This window comes from Saccostrea echinata, unplaced genomic scaffold (genome assembly GCF_033153115.1).
Source record: "Saccostrea echinata isolate AGI-Se365-2 ecotype Australia unplaced genomic scaffold, CSIRO_AGI_Sech_v1 ptg000054l, whole genome shotgun sequence".
NCBI classification, from domain to species: Eukaryota; Metazoa; Mollusca; class Bivalvia; order Ostreida; family Ostreidae; genus Saccostrea; species Saccostrea echinata.
In genome coordinates, this window is record NW_026889803.1 from 65,882,820 (window position 1) to 65,907,721 (window position 24,902).

General features: G+C 33.9%; 1 pseudogene; it reads right to left on the reverse strand.

The window, feature by feature from the left end:
* Nucleotides 1-1,383: 1,383 nt before the first annotated feature.
* On the reverse strand, nucleotides 1,384-19,314 carry LOC133205108 (acyl-CoA dehydrogenase family member 10-like; annotated as a pseudogene).
* Between the last annotated feature and the right edge of the window lie 5,588 nt (nucleotides 19,315-24,902).

Below are 24,902 nucleotides of genomic sequence, written 5' to 3' on the forward strand. Positions count from 1 at the left end.
CAGTCATTAACTCAGAGTAAAAGTAAAACCTATATATCCCTTATAAGAACCTGATCATACACATTACATAGGAAAAACCTTGAAAAATCTTCTTCTCAAGAACAACTAAGCCACTATTAGTCATACAGAAGCAACCTTAGATGTTGCAGAATAAAGTTTGTTCAAATTTTGACACCCCCCCCTTCCAGGGGTTGGGGGGTACATCAGATGGTCTAAGTTTTATATAAGAATATATAGGGATCATCTTGAAGAAATCTGCTGCTCAAGAACATCGAGGCCATGATTAGTCATATTATTATAGAAGCATCCTCAGGTAGTGTAAATTCAAATTTTGAGTGTGGGTAGGGTGGGGCCACAATGAGCTCAGTTTTACATAGGAATACATAGGGGAAAAAATCTTTAAAATTCTTCTGCTCAAGAACAGCAAAGCCATGATTAGTAATATTGATTAGTAATATTGATATGGAAGCATCATGAGTTAGTGTGAATTTAAGTTTGTAGTAGATCACCATTTTCAGCAGCAAAAGGATGTGGTATTGACTATTTCAAGAAAACAAGAGTAGGAATGTAATATTTTTGTCTTTTTTCCAACCTCAAGTATTTTCATATCCTTGTATTGGACTTTCAAATATTTGAAATTGCTCCTCAGCAGTGGACTTTCATGCCACATCTAGTTTTTTCAAAATTTCTGGAAATTGTAGTGCCAATTAATCCTCATCAACATATATGAATTTCAACAAAATCTCAATTTCTTTTTAAGAACCCCAGTTTTCTGATGCTCATCCATGAACAATAATGAATCTAACCCAACATACAAAGTGCATTATTTTCACATTGATGCTATATACCAAAATTGGCTAAAATTGGTGGTTCAGCACTTCCAGAGAAGAAGCTGAAATGTTCAAGAGCTTACACACAAAAACAGATAGCAATGGGTCACCTTTAAACAATAATTTGAAACTTTGGTTAATAACTTGTTACTTGCTTTTATGAAGATTTATGGCTATACACCAAATTACTGTAGACATGGTTTTTTCAGCGTGGAATGAATATTTGCTACATATGCGATCACAAATTTTCTGCAGGTATTTCTCACAGGTATACTTATTGTTCTATCACAGGTATACTTATTGTTCTAAGGAAGATTCATGTAAGTTCCATTCATAATCTATAAATGAGGCAGGAGCATCAGCAAGTATTTGACAATGGGAGAGGGGTGTCCAAGTAAACTGAAAGTACATTAAGAAATACAATGACAGTCCAAGAAATCCACATAATTTCCTACCCGTAGATTGAACAGAAATTGTAATTCCGCAGAATAATGACCTGTGGAAAAAATTATATTTACAGTATTATTATACTTTTATACATCTGTATGCGGAATATGATGTAATTTGTTTTATTCTGTATAAAAATAATATAACAATAGGCATATACATGTAACATCATAATTTCATTATAGGACATGATTATTGTGGGAGTTCACACTATAATACAGTGTGTAACATTGATTCAATGAAATCACAGTTTTAAAAAAATCATCACAGACATACTGAATAGTCAATTGAAGTGGTATTTATAATTTGGCCTTTCTGTACTCAAACTTGGCAACCTGCCGCAAATGAACTTCATCTGGTCCATCAGCCAAGCGTAACACACGAGCACTTGTGTACAGTCTAGCCAAACAGAAATCAGATGATACGCCAGCACCACCGTAGACCTGAAAAACAAAACCTGACAATAAAATATTAGTTATTGTTGTAATGCAATAATAAACATTGAAGAAACATGTCAAAATCTAGAACTAGTAAAGTATTCTGAAACTGATAAAACTCATTATGAAATAGGACATTTAGCAACAATTTAAGCCATGTGTAGTAAACAATCATTAGGGTAGTACACATTCAATAAAATACAGTCATGTTCCAGGTCTACTGAAATTACATCAAAATTGAAGAATAACTGCAGGCTAATGGTACTTGGTCATCTGTGTTTCTGTGTAACTGCAACAATATCATATAGCCATGAGATTAGATTGAAGCACAAGATGTTTGACAAAATCTTTCTCAGATACTTAAACACTCCTTGTATAATGTGCCACCCCTGGTACATAAAATACAACCAATATACTCTACATGGTCCAACTTAGCACGTTCAAACTTCAGCATAGATGTCGCTGACTATTTGGCATAATCATGAATTAGAGCTTTCAGTTTTTTCTATGAATAATATTTAAATAAAATAACTCTTAAGCAGTGTTCATGAGTATTTGCTGGAATGATAGTACTAAAATATGAACCACGCTTTATAGATAGATATTTCTGTACTTTTCCACTCATGGACTCACTCAATGGCCTTTTTAAATATTGTTCAATAAACGTACTTGCAGAAATGCCACGCACCTGTTAAAGTTTTGATGAATTATATTTTCTGTATTCCTGTCGTGAAATGCTTCGAAGATGAACCTCATCTGGGCCATCTGCAAGTCGCAGAACTCTGGCCCAGGAAAACAATTTGGCAAGAATAAAACCGTCACTCAGACCAGCTCCACCATGGGCCTAAAAGGGAACCAGTTTAAAATAAGTCCTTACAAGATATACTCATGCAGTGATTGATTTCAGTAAAACCATATTCAGTAAATTCTGTCTACTTGGCAATAAAAAATATTCATACATCCTAAACTCAAGAGAGACCACCTTTGGGGGTGAGTAGGTTGATTCAGGAATCCAGACAGTGTGAGAAGTCCAAGTCAATGAATCAGTACAGATCAGAATCCCGATCTGGTTTCTTTGGAATCAAATACAGCATATTTTATTTAAAAGGAATTGCATATGCATGCAGGTTTTGCTGTTACCGTATTTGAGTATTAGCAATTCACATATTACACAAAACTAGCAAACTAATTTAAATCCTGTCAAAATTTTGCATTGAAAAATTTTCTATTTATTTTCTATGGACAATAATTCTTCAAATTGAATTTATAAATTGTGAATAATTATTTAAAAATCAGAAGTGAAGAAAAAAATATGAATATTTAAAGACTGACAATTAACTGAAAGAAAGGTATCATCAATTATAAGTTAATGTGATTAAAATCTTTATTTTTTCTGAAAAACAAAACAAAAAAAGGCCAAAAATGTCTGAAAGGACAATAAATATTTAGGTTGACCAGTGGAATGTGTGATCCAGTACTATGATAAGTGCTTTAAGTGTGAGGTATGGAGATTTCAATATACATACAGCTCTGTTTATGAAGTATACATGTAGATATTTTATAGTTACTGTGCTGTATTACCTGTATGGCACGATCAATTACACTGAGAGCCATGTTGGGAGCAGCCACCTTAATCATGGCTATTTCTGGAGCTGCCACCTGTTTAGACACGTGATAATTAAATAAATTTACCAAATGCAGAACAACCCAATCATTTACATATTTTACTTTTCTGACAGTTACTTTATGATTTCAATCTCTGAAGTTGTTATTTTTAAGCTCTTTTTCTTGCCTTGTTGCCATAGTTATCCATCATACGAGCTGCCTTGAGCACCAATAGACGGGTCTGTTCGATCTCTATCCTAGACTTGGCCACATCTTGCTGTATGGTTCCTTGTGCTGCCAGAGGCTTTCCAAAGGCAACCCTATTCTGAGTCTGAAAATTAAAGCTAGGTATTTTGAAGCCATCATGGCTGTCTGAAGCTCACTACATTAGTATGAGGTAGAATAGATAGTCAAAATTATTAATCATCAATTCATTAACTCTATGTGCTTAAAATGCAATATATAGGTGTCTAAACATATTGAGTTCGTATACACATACTCTGTCCAGCATGAGTTCTAGGGCTCTCTCAGCATAGCCAATAAGTCTCATACAGTGGTGAATCCTGCCAGGACCCAAGCGACCTTGAGCAATCTCAAAACCACGCCCCTCACCAAGCAACATGTTGCCTAAAGGAACTTTGACATTTTCAAATATCACCTCTGCATGCCCAGCTGTTAAAAAAAGAGGAAAATTTCACCACATTGATTAATTTAAGTAAAAATTTATTAACCAATTAAAACAAATAAAAGGATTCAACAAAATTTTTTCTTAAGAAAGTAAAACGTGATTTTTTTTCTGACCTGGATAGTCTAAATAGCCAAACATTGTGAGGGGTCTGACAACTTTCACCCCGGGGGCATCCATTGGGACAAGGATCATACTCTGTTGTCTGTGTATGGCAGCAGACTTGTCTGTTTTCCCCATGAATATACAGACTTTACAGTCTGGGTGTAAAGCACCTGTCAATTGGTTTATTTACATTAAATACTGGTCAACTTAAAAAATAATAAATTTCTTTAAATTGTTGAAATTCAACTATTTGGGGGCTGTATTATATGCATAATATATATATATAATATACATATAATATAACATGTATATAATATACAAATCTGATGTGTGACTTACAAAAAGATACTAAGTAAATCTATTATAATATTTATATTGGTTCCCTGCCTGTTCTTTGGTTTCTTTTGTTGCAGGATTTTCAATAATGATTATTAACATTGCAGAATTTTATGTCAAAGAAATGCAGAGAAAAAAATTGAGCACTGATTATAAATTACTATGATGATTACATATGACACAGTGTAATACCAGAGGATATAAATATGAGCACTGACTGTAAATTACTGTAAAGATTACACTCTGACATGACGTAATACCTGAAGTCCACCATTTGTGTCCATTAATGACATAATGATCCCCCTCTCTGGTGATGGAGGATTCAATATTTGTGGCATCTGAAGAAGCTACCTAAAAATAATCAGGGAAATAAAGAAAATAGTAACAAGAGGCCCAGAGGCCTTAATGGTCACCTGAGTATAATTCAACCCTGTAAACAAGACAAAATGTTGCAACAAAAATAGTGTCAAAGAAAGGGAACTGTCTATAATTAAACTGCTTATACTAAATTGACATTTTTGGACCAATAAGCAATTACATCAGGCATAAGAAATAGAAAAATAGTCCATTTCAGGACAAGAATGAATATTGAAGCTATTTTGATCTATACCTGAGGTTCTGTCATGCCAAAGCAGGACTTGATTTCTCCATTGAGCAAGGGCAATAACCACTGTCGTTTCTGTTCCTCTGTCCCGTACCTTACCAAGACCTCCATGTTTCCTGTATCAGGGGCCAGGCAGTTAAACACCTAAATAAACAAATGAAGCAACTATCATTTCCAATTTCAAATGCTGATTAACATTCTGTGAGCTTTGTAAGGAGCTTAATCAGTCCACAGATTTCACCAACTTAAAAACTGACTTGGCAGTATACATCTGGTGAATCAATTACAAAAGACAAGTTGTACAATGTAATTTGTGTACCCTCACTATAAGCTGACACTTTTGTATGTTTTATTAATTAGATCAATATACTTAAACTATATATAGTTTGTATACAATACAATAAGGATACAAAGTACAAGTCAGTATGCATTCTTAGAATTCGGTACCTCTGATGATAGGGGACATTTTCCCATCTCCTCACACATGAATGCATACTCCAGATTTGAGAGACCTGCCCCGTACTTCATTCCTGGGTCTGATTCCCTCGGGAGATACAAGTTCCATAACCCTGCAGCTTTAGCTTTTTCCTGAATAACAAATCTTGTTTACAATAACAAACTGTTTTCACTTAAGAATTTATTGACTTTTATCTAACCACTGAATTAAACAAAATTTATTATTCTATGTTTATTTATTCTGAAAATAACCCTCACATCTCTGTCTCCCTCTTGCTTACCTTCAGCCTTGGGACCACTGGACAAACTTTCCAGTGGTTTTGCTCAGGTTTATAAAATTCCATAATCTCCTTCTCTACTGGTTTGACCTCCTTCTCTATGAAGTCCTTGACCCGGTCATAAAAGTCCTTGGCCCTAGGGGACAATCCTTCTGGAGATACTGCCATTTGATCTGGAAAACAGAACATGCTGGTCAGTATTCATATTCAATACATACTGTATAAGTAAAGAATATATTTTATTACGAGTATGGTTACACTAAGCAGATTGTTACAACATATTAGACCCATTTGTACAAAAAAAAAATTAATTTCCGTTTTGTATGTTGTATAAATATATCACTCTCCTTGTAAGTGGTATAAAATTATGCTACTGGTTTATAATGTTGTGGAACTCAATGTACCACCCAAATTTAATACTGGCATACCTTTGAGCAAGCAAAATGCCAAATTTTAAACCTGCTAAAGAAACCTGCTATACACATTTATATATGTTTACAATGGGAATGGCATGTTATATATATCTCGACTTTCTTATACAAAGACTTGCAAGGGATAAGCTGAAATAATTAAGCTGGTGACTTAAAATCCTTTGCAAGATAAACATAATGCATTTATCTTAAAAATGCAAAAACATGAACAAATCACATTCTAAAACACTATTTTTGAAATTTAAAAAAAAAAAGAAGCTTTATCTTATATATTTTATATTGATTATACTTGTTGATCAGCTTTCTTAAAGACACATAATTTTTCAATGTATCGAAGTTGGAGACAAGTTTACATTCTTACTGACTGTCCCTGGGGTGTCTGTGCTGTAGTTCCTCTTTCCTGACATTTTTTCTGTCTGAATGCCCCCACCGGCTGGGGAAACTGTAGGTTGGAGGTTACTGCTGGAGGCAATCTTCCACCCTACCTCTGCTATCAGCTTAGCAAATTCTCCAACAAACACAGCAATAGGTGCACTGCCTTGTCCTATAGAAAAAATATGTTAACATTATACTAACACATGAAAAAGCAGTCATTCTGAGTATAACTAGAAAACTGAAAAGGTCATAGCAGGTCTCCACTGTATGCTTCTTTCAATGACCTTTTGTCCTTTATCCTTTGAGAAGGTTTTTTCTTTTTTAAAGTTTAGTGAATGTTGCTTGTGTGTGTATGTTCTAAATGAAAAAGTTTTCAAGAGAATGTAATATAACTTGACCTTGACTTTGACCCAGTGAGATATGCAGGAAATACAATCTGTCGGTTACCAAAATGCCCAAGTCAATGCATCATCATGCTCATATCAATAACCTTGACCTTTGACTTGATCTTTGACCAATGTATCCCCAAATTGAGAAAAATATTTAATCTTACTTTTTCATTGTATGCAATAAACAAGAAGTATGAAGGTTTAAAAATATCCAAATTATTGCATCGAAAATTTGTTTAAAAAATATAAAAATTGTCATAGCTATCATTCTGACCAATAACCATGACCTTTAAGCTGTTCCTACAGCACCATATACCTCTTATACATGTAGAAGACAAATCAAACTGGAGTCTTACCTGACTTAGAACAACCTGATTACTGACATGACCTAGATTTTGAACTCAGGTGAATCTACAGGTAGATTACCTTTTATGATAACCAGTTTCAAATGGCATCAAAGTGCAGTCACAAGTACATCTATAATTATTTTTTTAACGTATACATATTCCTTATGCATTTCCATGTGTCAAAGTGATTTGCTTACATTAAACTGCATGGCAATAAGAACAAAAGTAATCGCATTTTTAGAACTATATATCAATTTCTTTGTTGAATTAAATGAATTCTTCAAAAAAAAAAAAAAAAAAAAAAAAAAAAAAAAAAAAAAATTCAAAAATACCAATTCCCACTTTCAAAATCCATTCATGATAATCACTCTGAATATAAAGTTTTGAAACATTTAATTAATTTTTTTTTTAAAATATGCATACAAGGTAACCAGTTAGCCTGGTACCTGTGCAGGAGTGTGTAACATGTGCTTATAGCCCCCCTCCCCACCCCCCTCCTTTGGACCTGATTCAATGACAAAGAGGATTTGACAAGTTAATCCTGGGGCCTGAACTCGAGACCTAGAGGGCATTCAAAACACAATTTTGGTAGATAGTTCTTTTCTCATTATTAAATTGCAAATATGAAATGTTTGTCTGCTTGATGCAAAGGAAAAGAAATTTTTAAATATTGTTCATTTTTTAATAGGTTTTGGCATTGTTAACATCCTAAGAGGATAGTACTGTGTCCTTGAGATTAATTTTTTTCCCTGAGATATACCAAACCTGATTGAAATTGCCTCTCTGATATCAGAGCTAAATGCATTTAAAAAATTAAAATGACTAGTGAAAAAAATACAGTATCATGTTTGCTACTTATACACACTGTCATACAGTCTTACTGGAGAAGAGTTTAAAATGTGGAAACCCAAAATATACAGACTGACAGATTGTGAACATTATTCAACAAAAGGCTCACGTCTGCCAATGGCTGATGGTTCACTTCTGCCTATGGTTGATGTGAACATAAAATAAGCATTAAACCAAAAACATGATTACTGGCAATGCTCTAAACAAGTACGCCTCCATTATCTTAATGACAAATGATCAACTCCTCAACACTGTCTACTAAAGGATGCTTTCTGTGCTTCAGAATCTAGTCCTTATTTCATCAAAAGCTATATTTGTCTGTATACATGCATAGAAACTCGCTGAACATTCTCATTTTAAGTCTCAAAGTCAACGTCTTCCCAGATGCATATAGCTGATCCTTTAAATGTGATCCTACCCGATTCAAACTCCTTCTAACCTGACATGGTCTATTTGTACCCATTGCCCATCCCCAACCTAAAAAAATGTGCTACCTCAAATAGTAAAACTTTTCTATATAGGCCCTGCCCCCATCCCCAAACTGTGTTACTTTAATAGTAAAACTTGTCTGTACACTTCATATTACTGTATGTGTACATAAATTAACATATTCACAATTTAGTGCAATCACCAGGTATGGAGTGGAGTTTTACTAGTAGTTTAAGTAAAATATTAATTCAATATATTACTCTAAATAATTTTTAAACATTGTGTTAAATTATTGCTATATATTCAATTAGTCTGTCCACCTGGCTGAATATATAGGCTTAAGGTATTTATTGTGCAGTCGAAATCATTTACTTGTAATTACCAATTTAAGATTTTCCAATCCAGGAGGATAATTGATGTGTAATTATGTTATAATAGCTTTGTGTAACTAATACCGTACATTGTCAAGATGGATATGTTTAAAATGAATAACTAATGCAAGTCGACACAGTTGAGCCTGCATGGTTCAAATGACAAGAGCAATTAACTCATTTTTTATTAAAATTGATGCCCAAAATTGAATTTGAAAAAATTACATTTAATAACATGGATATATATTTAAATATATTTATATACTGCCTTGTGAAATAAGCAACAATTAAATCAGGCTCGAAGTTCAAGACCTTATGATTTAATTCTAGTTATTACGCAGTATTTGATTGGATTAAAAAATCATTTTATATCTTATAAATTGGGTTTCCCACATCACAATGACTTGTGTCAAAAACATATTGATCTGCTTGACGTTACATTTAAATTTAGTACAATTTAAAGTCATTTTTAAGGGCAATCATCTTTTTTCCTTATACAGAATGAATGAAAATTAAATTATAAGAAATGAAATTAATAGCTACCCAATTTATGCTGTCTAAAGCGGGTTGGAACAGTTTACGCGTTTTTATAAACCGCTTCGCGGTTTATAAAGCATAAACTACCCCAACCCACTTTATACCGTATTAATTGGGTACCTATTAAATTCATTCCTTAAGTAATCATACGAATCGAAAAAAGTATATGAAAAACATTGTATCGTATTCATTTATTAACGGTAATCAAGAATTAGCTGATACGTAGTCCATTTAAACTCTGCCCCCATCTCCCACTCCCAAAGCTGTGTTACCTTAAATAGTAAAACTTGTCTATATAGGTACTCTATTATCAATTGAACCTTACCTAACATAGTCCACTTAGACCCCGCCCCCATCCCCCCCCCCCCAAACTGTGTACCTTAAATATTGAACTTGTCTATATACTCTATATGAATTGAACCTTAATCGACATAGTCCACTTAGACCCCGCCCCCCATCCTCCAAAACTGTGTTACCTTAACTAGCAAATCTTGTCTGACTGTATACCCTAAATTAATTTAATTAATTAGGTTTACCTGATATAGCTCGTTTGTAGACATCCAGTCAGATTGTGAACACTCTATATTAATTAGTTTTACCTGATATAGCTCGTTTGTAGACACCCTGTCAGATTGTGAACACTCTATATCAATTAGTCTTACCTGATATAGCTCGTTTGTAGACACCCTGTCAGATTGTGAACACTCTATATCAATTAATCTTACCTGATATAGCTCATTTGTAGACATCCAGTCAGATTGTGAACACTCTATATCAATTAATCTTACCTGATATAGCTCATTTGTAGACATCCAGTAAGATTGCTGCGAACCTGAAAAGTCCGAAAACCACATAAAAATCCCAGTTTGGTATGGAAGGAATCCCTATTCTCTGACAGTAAATGTCGATGAACTCCTCAACAGTGGGTATCCCTAGTGATCTAACATCTGTTTCTTTAAAAGCTGCAATCATCAATTTAGAGATATTTTAAAATACTAAACAATCCTCCTTTAATTTTTAATTGTCTCATTTTAGGAAAAAAGTCATGATCTTTATGTAAAACAAGAGGCCCAAGGGCCTTAACGGTCACCTGAGTATAATACAACAATTTAGAAGTTAAATACACTGATAGATGAAGCTTTGTTGCCCTAAAGCAAGAGAAGTAGGAAGATCAGGATCAACAAAATAATTAGTCTTATATTCAGTATCAACTCATAAATTAAGTTCTAATCTGTCCCCCACTTAACACTATCACCATGCAGACTATTAACAAACTATTAGTGCTTCAGTACTATTTTTAATCCCATATTAAGAGCTCTAGCATTGACCTCTCTTATGGTCTTTGAAGAACTTTTAATAAGATAAGTTATTTTTGTCTCATTTTTATTTATCTATTACTTACAGGTCAACCTGATTATTAAAACTAAGAAAATACTTTTTGAATTATATGATAAACATTCTTGCATAATTATCTTATTCTATTAACCTTTCAAATACATTATTTACAGAGATTAAAGGTGAATGGAAAAGGGGAATAACTTCTCTCAGTAGAATACAAATTAATAGAGCCCTGCCCAGGACTAGAATGCTTAGACAAATGGTCCAGATGTTCAAAAATCTGGTAGAAATACGCTTACTTATATCATTTAAACTTTTACTCAGTTTTCTTCCGATATGCCCAGAAGCAGAGAAGAATTTCACAGGTACAATGCTTCAACAAAGCCTTACCCTAACACCAGAACCCAAGACCAAGGGTCAAGAAATTTACAAATTTGGAAGAGTTACCCTCATCATCATACCTATGGACTTCAAAGAATTAACACTTTTGCACTATATTATCAAAAGCCCCCCCCCCCCCTAGTTATGCCAGAACCCCTGACCCTAGGACCACAAGATTTAAAAATTCTGTTCGAAGCTCACATTTTCATCATAGCTAAGCAATTTATTTATCAGCTCAACGCTAAGGAGCAGACAGGATTAATTAATGATTAATTAATAGAATTAATGCTTTTTCACTATATAATCAATAGAGCCCCCCCCCCTTCCTCAAGAACCCCAAAAACTGAGGCCATATATTTAAAAATTTTGGAAGAGGCATCCTTGCCCATCATAATCATGCACTTAGTTTGTTTAAATAATCTCCAGTAGCAGAGAAGACGATTTTCAAAGAATCAATGCATTTTCACTATATAATCAATAGAGCCCCGCCCTAACACCAGAACCCCTGACCCTGGGGCCATGAAATTCACAATTTTTGAAAAGGCATCCTTATGCATCATAACCATGTACTTAGTTTGTTTAAATAATACCCTGGAGCAGAGAAGAAGATTTTCAAAGAATTAATGCATTTTCACTAGATAATCAATAGAGCCCTGCCCTTACACCAGAACCCCTGACCCTGGGGCCATGAATTTCACACTTTTGGAAGAGGCACTCTTGCTATTCATAACTATGTACTTAGTTACTTTATTTAATACCCAGGAGCAGAGAAGAAGATTTTCAAAGAATTAATGCAATTTCACTATATGATCAACAGAGCCCCACCCTTACACCAGAACCCCTGACCCTGGGGCCATGAATTTCACAATTTTTGAAGAGGCACTCTTGCTCATCATAACTATGTACTTAGTTACTTTATTTAATACCCAGGAGCAGAGAAGAAGATTTTCAAAGAATTAATGCATTTTCATTATATAATCAATAGAGCCCCGCCCTAACACCAGAACCCCTGACCCTGGGGCCATGAATTTCACAATTTTGGAAGAGGCACTCTTGCTCTTCATAACTATGTACTTAGTTACTTTATTTAATACCCAGGAGCAGAGAAAAAGATTTTCAAAGAATTAATGCAATTTCACTATATGATCAACAGAGCCCCACCCTTACACCAGAACCCCTGACCCTGGGGCCATGAATTTCACAATTTTTGAAGAGGCACTCTTGCTCATCATAACTATGTACTTAGTTACTTTATTTAATACCCAGGAGCAGAGAAGAAGATTTTCAAAGAATTAATGCATTTTCATTATATAATCAATAGAGCCCCGCCCTAACACCAGAACCCCTGACCCTGGGGCCATGAATTTCACAATTTTGGAAGAGGCACTCTTGCTCTTCATAACTATGTACTTAGTTACTTTATTTAATACCCAGGAGCAGAGAAGAAGATTTTCAAAGAATTAATGCACTTTCACTATATGATCTATATAGACCCACCCTGGGGCCAGAACCCCTGACCCTGGGGCCATGAATTTCACAATTTCGGAAAAGGCACTCTTGCTATTCATAACTATGTACTTAGTTACTTTATTTAATACCCAGGAGCAGAGAAGAAGATTTTCAAAGAATTAATGCATTTTCACTATATAATCAATAGAGCCCCACCCTAACACCAGAACCCCTGACCCTGGGGCCATGAATTTCACAATTTTGGAAGAGGCACTCTTGCTATTCATAACTATGTACTTAGTTACTTTATTTAATACCCAGGAGCAGAGAAGAAGATTTTCAAAGAAATAATGCACTTTCACTATATGATCTATAGCCCCACCCTGGGGCCAGAACCCCTGACCCTGGGGCCATGAATTTCACAATTTATGTAGAGGGCTCACTGCTTATTACAATGATGCCAACAGTTTGACTGCTTGATGTCCTGGAGTAAAGAAGAAGATTTTTAAAGATTGCATTATTTTTGGTGGTTTTAGCCCCACCCCTCAGGCCCCAGGGGGGCAGGGACCATGAAATTCACAATTTTTGTTCCCCTTCACCCATAGATGCTATATGCCAAATTTGGTTGAAATTGGTTAAGCGGTTTCAGAGAAGAAGCTAAAAATGTTCAAATGTTAACACACGACGCACGCCGACGGACGAGAACGGATAGCAATAGGTCACCTGAGTGACTCAGGTGACCTAATAAAGCTTTTTTTTCCAAAAGCAAGGAAAATAGTAAGATTTATCTATCTGTCCCCCATTTATCGCTATTACCATACAGACTTTTTACAAAATATCTCAAACTGGCCTCACTTGGCCTTTGAAGAACATTAAAAAAGATAAGTTATTTTTGTTTCACTTTTATTCATCTATTACTTCCAGGTCTACCTGATCATTAAAACTAGGAAAGTACTTTTTGTATTATACAATCAATGTTCTTGCATAATTCTCTTATTCTATTAACCTTTCAAATACATTATCTACACTGATTAATTATCAAAGGTGAATGGCAAAGGGGAATAACTTTACTCAGTAGAATACAAATTAATAGAGCCCTTGCCAGGACCAGAACACTTGACCAAATGGTCCAGATGTTTAAAATTCTGGTAAAAATACCCTTGCTTATTAAAACTTTTACTCTGTTTGCCTCCAATATGCCCATGAGCAGAGAAGATTTTCAAAGAAATAATGCACTTTTACTATTTAACACAGCCCTACCCTAACACCAGAACCATGACCGAGGGTCATGAAATTTACAAATTTAGAAGAGGTACCCTCATCATCATAACTATGCAATTAGTTGAAGATTTTCAAAGAATTCACACATTTTCACTATATTATCAATAGAGCCCCCCCCCCCTCCCACCCCCTCAGAAAAACAGCAGAACCCCTGGGACCACAAGTTTAAAAATTTTGTAAAAGCATCCTTGTTCATCATAACTATACAATTGTTTCTTTGCTTTATAACCAGGAGTAGAAAAAATATTTTGAAAGAAATTATGAATTTTCACTATATAATCAGTAGAGCCACCCCCCCCCCCTTTCACAAGAACCCCTGACCCTGGGGCCATGAATTTCACAATTTTGGAAGAGGCATTTTTGCTTATCATAACCATGCAATTCCTTTGTTTAAATAATACCCAGGAGCAAAGAAGATTTTCAAAGAATTGATGCATTTTCACTATATAATCAATAGAGCCCCACCCTAACAGCAGAACCCCTGATTCAGGGGCCATGAAATTCACAATTTCTGAAGAGGCACTCTTGCTCATCATAACTATGTTTTTAGTTAATTTCTTTAATACCCATAAGCAGAGAAGAAGATATTCAAAGAAATAATGCATTTTCACTATATAATCAATAACCCCCCCCCCCTTCACCAAAACCCCTGACCCAGGGGCAATGAAATTCAAAATTTCTGAAGAGGCACTCTTGCTCATCATAACTATGTTCTTAGTTAGTTTCTTTGATACTTATGAGCAGAGAAGAAGATTTTCAAAGAAATAATACATTTTCACTACATAATCAATAGAGCCCCCCCCCCCCCTTTCACCAGAACCCCTCACCCAAGGCCATGAAATTCATAATTTTGGAAGAGGCACTCTTGCTCATCAAAACTATGTACTTAATTAGTTTGTTTAATACCCAGGAGCAACGAAGAAGATTTTCAAAGAAATAATGTGTTTTCACTATATAATTAATAAAGCCCCACCCTTACACCAGAACCCCTGACCCTGGGGCCATGAAATTCACAATTTTGGAAGAGGCACTTTTGTTCATCATAACTATGTACTTAGTTAGTTTATTTCATACCCATAAGCAGAGAAGAAGATTTTCAAAGAAATAATGCATTTTCACTATATAATCAATAGAGCCCCCCCCTTTCACCAGAACCCCTGACCCAGGGGCCATGAAATTCACAATTTTGGAACGGGCATTCTTGCTTATCATAACTGTGTACTTAGTTAGTTTATTTTATACCCAGGAGCAGAGAAGAAGATTTTTGAAGAAATAATGCACTTTTACTATATGATCTATATAGCCCCGCCCTAGCCCCAGAACCCCTTACCCTGGGGCCATGAATTTCACAATTTTGGTAGAGGGCTCAATGCTTATTACAATCATGCTAACAGTTTGACTGCTTGATGTCCAGGAATAAAGAAGAAGATTTTTAAAGATTGCATTAATTTTAGTGGTTTTTGCCCCACCCCTCAGGCCCCAGGGGGGCAGGGACCATGAAATTCACAAATTTTGTCCCCCTTCACCCATAGATGTTATATGCCAAATTTGGTTGAAATTGGTTGAGCGGTTTCAGAGAAGAAGCTGAAAATGTTCAAATGTTAACGCACAACGCACGACGCACGCCGACGGACGAAAACGGATAGCAATAGGTCACCTGAGTGACTCAGGTGACCTAAAAAGGGAAAGAAACTCCTCTTCATCCGAAAATGCTGTCAACATTACTTTTACATTCAGAAAACCTCTTACGTGAAAACAAATTTGTGTAATTTAGAGTGCCTTAAATTAGTGGTTTTTCAGAAATTCTGGTAATAAAAATAAAACAAATTACAGTTCTTAAGCTTTTCACTTTTGCAAGCTTTTGCAAATTTCTGTGATATTGTTATCAGAGATTTTCATCACAAATCCATAATGAGACACAATCCCATCCTCAGTTGACTAATGAAAAATAAATTAAAATATATGAATGAAAAAGCTTACATTTGATCATGGGGAAATATTGGCCGGCATGTAGAAGTTGAGGAGGCATATTGACAGGTCTGTAATCAGATCTCCTATTGTGGAGAGCTCCCAGTCTAGGACACCAATCATTTCTGGTTTTGTTGGGTGGAAAATTAAATTATCCAGTCTGTAATGCAGTATTATAACTTCACAGATGATTCATATTAAGCTAACCTTCGTTTTTCCAAAACTATTAACAAGTCATAAATGCATCTCTAAACCTAAATACATGTATTTCTATATTTTGTACACAGTGTATTGAGTAATTTTCTTATACTCAGAATTTTTCTATTTTCAACCATCAAAATTTCTGTATTGCCATTTTAATCAAATATATTGACTGGTGTGTTGAAAAGAGACTTGGGTGTGTTATAGTTTTGTTTTGTTTTGTTTTGTTTTTTTTTTTTGCAACTTCCAATGAACCACAAAAATTACCAAACAATTTATTCCTAAAAGATGAAGACTTGACTACACCTGAAGTCGCCATGAGCAAGGTAACAGCTTCCTTTTCTGGCTGGTGTTGAGATAGCCAGTCTATAAGCTTGTTCATAGCTTCAATTTCCTCTGTCTTACTGGCCTCATACTGCTTTGTCCACCGATTAAGGTTCCTCCTTAAATAGCCTCCTAAAAAAATAAATGTAATTACATAATATTAAATGATTTAATTAACTTTTCTTTTAGCAAAATAAGAAACACAATTTATACAGAAAAGCTTTGTCAAAGAGCCACATATTCTTCAGTATTCTCCCTTGACTATATCAGAAAAATCTCTCCTTTTTGGCAAACAGTGTTCCTAATGGCGAGTTATCATACACTTTACCTTTTTAACCATAATCATCCAGCCCTGCCTTAGAAATATCCACTCTGTGAATCTTACAAAGAGTGTCTGCCATGGCAACGTAAATATCACGTCTCTCCTGATTGGTCATTCCCAGTAAGTCAAGGGCTTTGAATATTCGACCTTTGCAATACTCCATCACATAAAATGGAGTACCTATGACACTGAAATGTAAATGTGATGTTTTCTGAGAATTAAAACTTCCAGGTATAAAAAATTAGTGACTCATTGGTATTTATGAGTGATAAGTTTAAACCTTTAGTCCAAAAACACTGAATAAAAAGAAATTTTCAAAATCTGCATAAGGACGATAAATTTTGGAAAAATGGGTCAATCAACATGGAACTCAAACTTGATCTGTACCATACATACTTGCCTATAAGTCGGATTTTTGGGAGTTGAATATTGGTCCCAAACTCTATATCCGACAAATGGGCAAGTCATTGAAAAAACTGGCATTTTCTGGACAACCAAATGTGGTATTTTATAAAAATTTCCGACGATTATCGTTGAATAAATTCTGGATATAGTATATATCATTTATGTATGCTAAGATTACGTATACATAAAGTACAAGTATTTACATATTTAAGTTTATTGTATTGTAGTTTATTTTTACCTGAAGTGTGAATTCCTTATTTGTTTAATGACTTAGAATTAAATATTTGCATCATTTCTAAAAATAATAATTAAAACCAGGTTAAAACATCAGAGCATTGATTTGAAATTGTCAACCAAATCCGGCAAAAATTTGTACTGACTTATAAGCAGGTCAATGGCAAATCCTACCAGAATTACCTCAGAAAATACTGTACAACCAACTTATAGTTGGACCGACTTATAGGCGAGTATATAAGGTAAGTCATGAATATAATGACACATTACAAAAATCAGCTCATTATCTAAAAGCACTGCAAAATAAAATAAGAGGCCCATGGGCCACAACCCTCAACGAGTAACTTTGGCCTTGCTGTTTTTCACTTGATTTCTCCCCCCCCCCCCTTGTAGTACTTATTGTGGCCCCACCCTACCCCCAGGGGTCATGATTTAAACAATTAGAATCTACACTACCCCAGGATGCTTCCACGTAAGTTTCAGCTTTTCTGGCCCAGTGGTTCTTGAGAAGAAGATTTTTAAAGATTTTTACTATAGATTTTAATGTAAAACTTGGATTCCCTATTGTGGCCCCGCCCTACCCCTGGGGGTCATGATTTGAACAAATTAGAATCTACACTACCCTAGGATGCCTCCACATAAGTTTCAGCTTTTCTGGCCCAGTGGTTCTTGAGAAGAAGATTTTTTAATGACCCCACCCAATTTTGTATTTTCTTGATTATCTCCCCTTTGTAGGGGACTTGGCCCTTTATTTTAACAATTTAAACTTCCCTTCACCCAAGGATGCTTTGTACCAAGTTTGGTCAAAATTGGCTCAGTGGTTCTTGAGAAGAAGTTGAAAATGTGAAGAGTTTACAGACAGATGGACAGACGGACGGATGGATATGACGGACAACGGGTGATCAGAAAACCTCACTTGAGCTTTCAGCTCAGGTGAGCTTAAAAAGTCTGGAAATTAAACAGTCAAAATTAGAAAATTTCAAAGTCTAAATGCAATAACTTTTGTGAAAAGGGGTTGCACTATATGCTAAAGCCATTTCATTGTGGCGGCTCAAAAACTAATTTATATTAAAAAAAATTTTTCAGTATGTTCATTTCAGTGCCTTTAAGTAGTTTAGATTATTGATTTTGACATATGCAAATTTTCATACATATACTGCAGATTGACTGACATGGACTAATATGGACTGACAATTTTTGTTTCATACAAGTACATCGATATGATGTATAGATACCAAAGTTCACTTGTGTAAAAAAAATTATTTCAATCATTTTAGAAAAAAAATCTATAAAAAAAAATTAACAATAGCCATTATTGAACCCTTTTCTCTATAAATTTATCAGTACCATGTTTTGAATTTCCTTTAACAATGATTAATGTTTACATAATGGTTTACCTGGAGAGTGAAGATTGAGCTCCTGTTTCAAGTACATCTCCAGTTTGTCCATTGGAATTCTCAGGTGTTCTGGGACAGTGGTCGTATCATCAACAAATCTACGGAGACAAAGACCACCTACTTCCTGTTCAAGGTCAAGGACAGCTCTGTATGGATCTGTTACCTACAACAATTAAAACCAGTCAATCATATTTCTATTAAGACAGTCCCAGAAAGTTCAATCACATTTCTTTTCATCTTCAAACAAAATTTTAAACACTGAAGGCTGAAATATATACTTCAGACAGAGAAGTTATGGACAACTCTCACAATGTTAACATCCCTTGCCACATTTTCAATCAGTTTCCCCACTGTAAATATAGAAGCCTACATCACAATACCTTTATGGTTCTGATGCCCAATTCCTTAGCTGCCTTTAAATTCACTCCAAGATCATCAAGGAATACTGACTCCTCTGGTCTCACATCCAACTGCTCTTAACAAATCTCATAAATCCTTCCCATACCGAAATAAGTTATAACTAAGTTATAACTTTTCTGTAACTTTTTTGTACCTCAAGAAAAAGTTACATTTTAGTTATAACTTTTCTGTACCTAAAATGGACTTAGCCATTTTTAGATGTAACTAAAATATAACTTTTCTGGACTTTGTCATTTTACTGTATAACTTTTTTGTACCTTTTTGAACTTAGCCATTTTCTGGTGTAACTAAAAGATAACTTTTCTGGACTTTACCATTTTACTGTATAACTTTTTTGTACCTTTTTGGACTTAGCCATTTTCAGATGTAACTAAAACATAACTTTTCAGGACTTTGTCATTTTTCTGTGTAACTTTTTTGTACCTAATTTGGACTTAGTCATTTTGCAGAATGGCTACTTAGTTAAACTGAATATTTTTTTTTTTTCTTTTTTTACCATACACCTAAATTAAATTTTTTTTATATAACTGTTGAAATTTAATCATATAAAATAATAAATAAGCATAATTATATTAGTGTAGTAATACAGTTTTACATACCTGTAATATCTACAGAGGATATGAATAAAAAGGTGGGGATGATTAAGGGCTACATAAAGGTACCACTGTTTATATGCAGAATTTTCTTTTTCTAAAAATTATTCATATAATGAATTGCATTATATACTGCTATTACTTACGCAGACATTTATTTTTCAGTTTTGTTGTGAGTTGAGATTTTTTTTTTTAAAAGAAAAAGAGGGGCTTCTTAGACATCTTTACTACCAATGTTTTTCTCATCAATTACAGTCCACAGCCACATCCACTGTTAAGTTCAACAGAAGAGATGTGAAGTTGAGACTTGTAGTAAATTACATCTGAAGTTGGGAATAAATCTCTCTCTAAATCTCTCTCTCTCTCTCATTAATAAATATTGTTGTTTAATTAATATTTGTCTTGTAAGTACTAGTTTCATCTAAAGTTGGGAATAATCTCTCTCTTTCTCTCTTTCTCTCTCTCTCAGAAAATACGTATTATATAGATTTCATGTTTTGTAAATTATATGCATGTACATCTTAAGGTGGAATAATTTCCCTAATTCTGGAGAAATATAAATGTTCAAGAGATATAAACAGTGGTCAAATGTTATAATCTCATGAAGTCATTTAATATTTTGCACAGATTTTTCTTCGTGTGCAAAACAGTGTTAATTTCCCCCATTGTTTTCTCGTGACACAGGTGTTTGTACTAGATGACCTTTTGGGCCTACACTTCGTAAATTTCAGCTTGTGTATTACGCAATAGTACAATTTTACAAAGGTTGTTTGAAATCTAAAGTAAATCAATCGTAAAAAGGGTGGCTAGAAAGATAAACAACAACATACAGTGTGTGTATGTTCATTTATTAACAGATATTACGATGTTGGGAATAAAGACTGCCAGTTATATTAAAATTTTAGCAGAAGACTAGGACATGTGGATTTTATTATTTGCCTGATTAAATAACCCAGTTTTACTAGTTATTTTCATAAATAAATAAAATATTAAATTCAAAATGGCGGCAACGACACAAATATGGCGGCCCCGACGTCCGTTTTGTCCGTTTTGTTGGAACTCTGTTTCAAAATTTTAACACCAACTGGCTTTTTAATATTTAAGATAAGTTTCAAAATACACAATTATGTTTTTTTGGATTTAAAATAAATTAATTATGAATTATTTATTTATTTATTTTCAATCACGTGACTTATTCTAAGTCTCTGATTGGTCAACAACAGAGCGCGGATTTTTTCATGGACGATTTGAATGTTGGCGTGTTGAAAGTGTTAATAGAGAAACGATGACAAAATCATTCGGTAAGGCAATATTTATGTTAATATTTTGATGTTTTTGGTAGGAAATGTTTATTACCTCTAGATGGGCATTCAAAAAAGAAGAAATATGTAGAACGAACAAAATTCTAGGCATGTGAATCTCAGATTTCTTGTTTGTTTTGATTGGTATGTCAATGACAAAGACTGAAGTGAAGAAATTGAAACATAATATTTTTTCAGCATTTAGTATAGGAACAAAAAATGTTATTCTTTGTCATATTTAATTCTTTAAATATTCCTATAGATCAGTTTAATTATTAAATGACCTATATTGTGTAATTGTTTAACAGATTCTCTGAACTGTTTTAATATTGTACATATTGTAGCCTTTAAACACCACATGATCATAACATGATATAGTGTACTGAAATGAGTAAAATAAAATTTCTAATTTTTATTTAATTTCAGCAGTATACTGGTACATTATTTCTTTCCATGAGCATCTCATGTCTGTGCCAAGCTGGAGTGAAATCCTTCAAAAATATCACCTGTTTTAGGTAAGTAAATAATCAAATCTTATCTTATATTTCAAATTCGATAAATCTAAAGCTAATTCCTATAAAGCTGTCAGATTCTATATTGTTCTTTATGTTTAAAATTTTTTTAATGCATGTTTATGTGATGAGCCTTGAGGTTGAATTTTCTCAATTACACAACAGAACTCTAATTCTTGTTTTCCAAGTTATAGATGCATATGCCTTGAATTTGAATGAATTGATATTAAAGAGTGGTTCCAATCTGATATGCTTTGAGTGCAGGAAACACTTCAACTTTTTTTTAAAAGAAAAAATTAAAATATTTAAAGTTTGAACCTTTTTAATTTTTGCAGAATTGAAGAAAAATGAAAAGAAGGTTGAAATTGCAAGCATATTTCAAATGAAGACTCGGACGACTACCAGTGCAGGCCATTGAGGGGCGCAGACCCTCTGCCGGCCGGCCAAGTTCCTCGACCAGCTCAGCCAAATACCAGTGCAGCCTGTCGAGGGGAACATACTGCTGGCCGGCCAAGTCCCATGACCACTTCAGCCTACTACCAGTACAACCTGTCAAGGGGCGCAGACCGCTGGCCGGACGGCCCAGTCCCTCGACCAGCTCGGCCAACTACTGGTGCAGCCCGTCTTTAAATAATCCAGATAAAAATCACAACTGTACATCCACAAGGATACCTGTGCAAGGAGTGGTATGCAGCTAAGAACGGTGACCGAAATCACTGCTTAGAACCTTTTTTTTTTTTTTTTTTGAAGTACAGCTAGATCATGGCGCTAACATGAAAAACTAGAGAGTTAAAATCTAGGCAGTGATGCCTATTTATAAAAGTTCACAAGAGTAGAATGCAGTTTACTAGGTAATTTTACAAAAACTCTTATGACTATATGCTAAAAAAATGTATTTTAAGAAAACAACCATTCTGAGAAATTTCAATCTGTTATGATGGCTTGATGAAAAATAAGGTAGACTTGAAAACATGAATGTGCATTCATTCAATTGTATTTGACAATGAACCAAGCTCTCTTAATCATGTTTATAAAATAAAATTGTAAGTGCTTTTAATTTTTTTTAGATAATCTTTTTTGTAAAAATTTTAATAATCTTTTTTGTAAAAATTTTAATGAGTAGCTTTTTTAAAACCTATAATTGAGTAATTCCACCACAGGTTAACATGAAGTGTATAATTTTATTGTAACTTTTATTAGGTATAACTTTTATTAGGTATAACTTTTTGTAGTTATAACTTTTTTTTAGGTATAACTTTTCTGTAACTTTTTCATAACTTTTTCATAGTTATAACTTTTCTGTAACTTTTTCATAATCTTTAAAGTTATAACTTTTCATGGGTATAACTTTTTTTAGTTATAACTTTTTCATAACTTTTTATTAAGTATAACTTTTTTATAACTTTTTAAATAACTTTTTCCGGGTATAACTTTTTTGTAACTTTTTCCACCGTTTATTTGGGTATAACTAAAGTATAACTTTGTAACTTTTTTATAACTTTTTGTGTAACTTTTAAGAAGTATAACTTTTTGTAGTTATAACTTTTTTGTAACTTTTTGCACTTGCTGTATTTATGTTGAAATAAAAAATGAAAACTTATACAAAAGTTATAACTTTTTTGTAACTAAGTTATAACTAAATTATACCTCACTTAAAACAGGCGGTTCCAAACTCCGATAACTTAGTTATAACTTTTTTGTACCTTTTTTTAGTTACAAAAGTTATAACTAAGTTATAATTTATTTCGGTATGGGTTCTCTCTGGTTTCCGTGCTCCAACTTTGGACGACTCCACAATCACATCAAATAGGTCTCTACATTACATGACAGACATTTGTAATACAATCTCAGAATTTTTTTTCCAAACTATTCATTTTTTTTTTAAATCAGCAGATATACAATACTGATATATATAAAGTTATTTGTCCCCCCGCTTTCACTGAAAGTGGGGGATATTAATTTGGGTCTGTCTGTCCGTCCATCCATCCGTCTGTATTTCTGTCTGTCAATAACACTTTCGTTTCCGTGCGATATCTTTAGAACCCTTTGAGCTTTCACAATGAAATTTTACATAGCAACTCCCTATGGCTTAAAGAAGAACCCTATTAATTTTTATGTCAAAAAGTCAAAGGTCAAGGTCATAAATTCTGTCTGTTTTAACACTTTCGTTTCCGCGCGATATCTTGAGAATCCTTTGAGCTTTTGCAATGAAACAACTCCCTGTAGCCTAAGGTAGACCCCTGTTGATTTTGAGGTCAAAAGGTCAAAGTTCAAGGTCGTAAATTCATACATTCCGTCTGTGTGTAACACTTTCGTTTCCAGGCGATATCTCAAGAAGCTTTTGAGCTTTTGCAATGAAATTTTTTATACCATAACTCCCTATGGCCTCTCTCGCCCCTCTCAAAGTGTCCCGCCCCATTTTTTTTTATTTATTATATTAAAAGTCGCTTAGCACTATTTTTAACACAGGGGCATGTGTAAAGTTATTACGTATAATACAGGTTGTCGGCGGACTTTATATTCTAATTACATCTATTAGAACTGTTTAGTAAAGGCTAAATTAGACACCATGTATTGTGTAAAATTTTGACAATATCGAACGTGAATATTCTTTGTAAACATTATATGTGACCTAATGTTTGCATTTAATTTGGTGTGTAACCAAGTGCCTCTGTGGTCTAAGGGTATGATGCTTGCTTAGCAATCGAAAGGTCACGGGTTCAAATCCCGGACGATCCTTTTTTTAATTTTTTTTTTTTTTTTTGGATTTACTACCGGTAAATGATACTATTCAACATGTGAAACGAAAAGGTTATGACGTCTGACGTGTACAAACTCATAAAATCATTATTACAGTGTAATAAATATTCTATATATTAAAAAGAATCTTCTATACACATATTAAAGAATAAGCAACAGGGATCGTAATTAACTTAAGTTACTTTTTTGACCACTAGCAAATTTTACCTAGTGGAATGTTTTTTTTTACTAGCAATATTGAACTTTCACTAGCATTTTTTCTTCTCATAGTATTTAACACAGGAATTATTTGAATAATTTCATAGAAAACTTATTTCTTATTTCCAGCCTTAAGTATTTTCATATCCTTGTATTAGACTTTCAAATATTTGAAATTGCTCATCAGCGGGGGACATTTGTGTCACAATGACACATCTAGTTTTTCAAAATCTCTAGAAATTGTAGTGCCAAATACAATCCTCATCAACATATATGAATTTCAACAAAATCTCAATTTCTTTTTAAA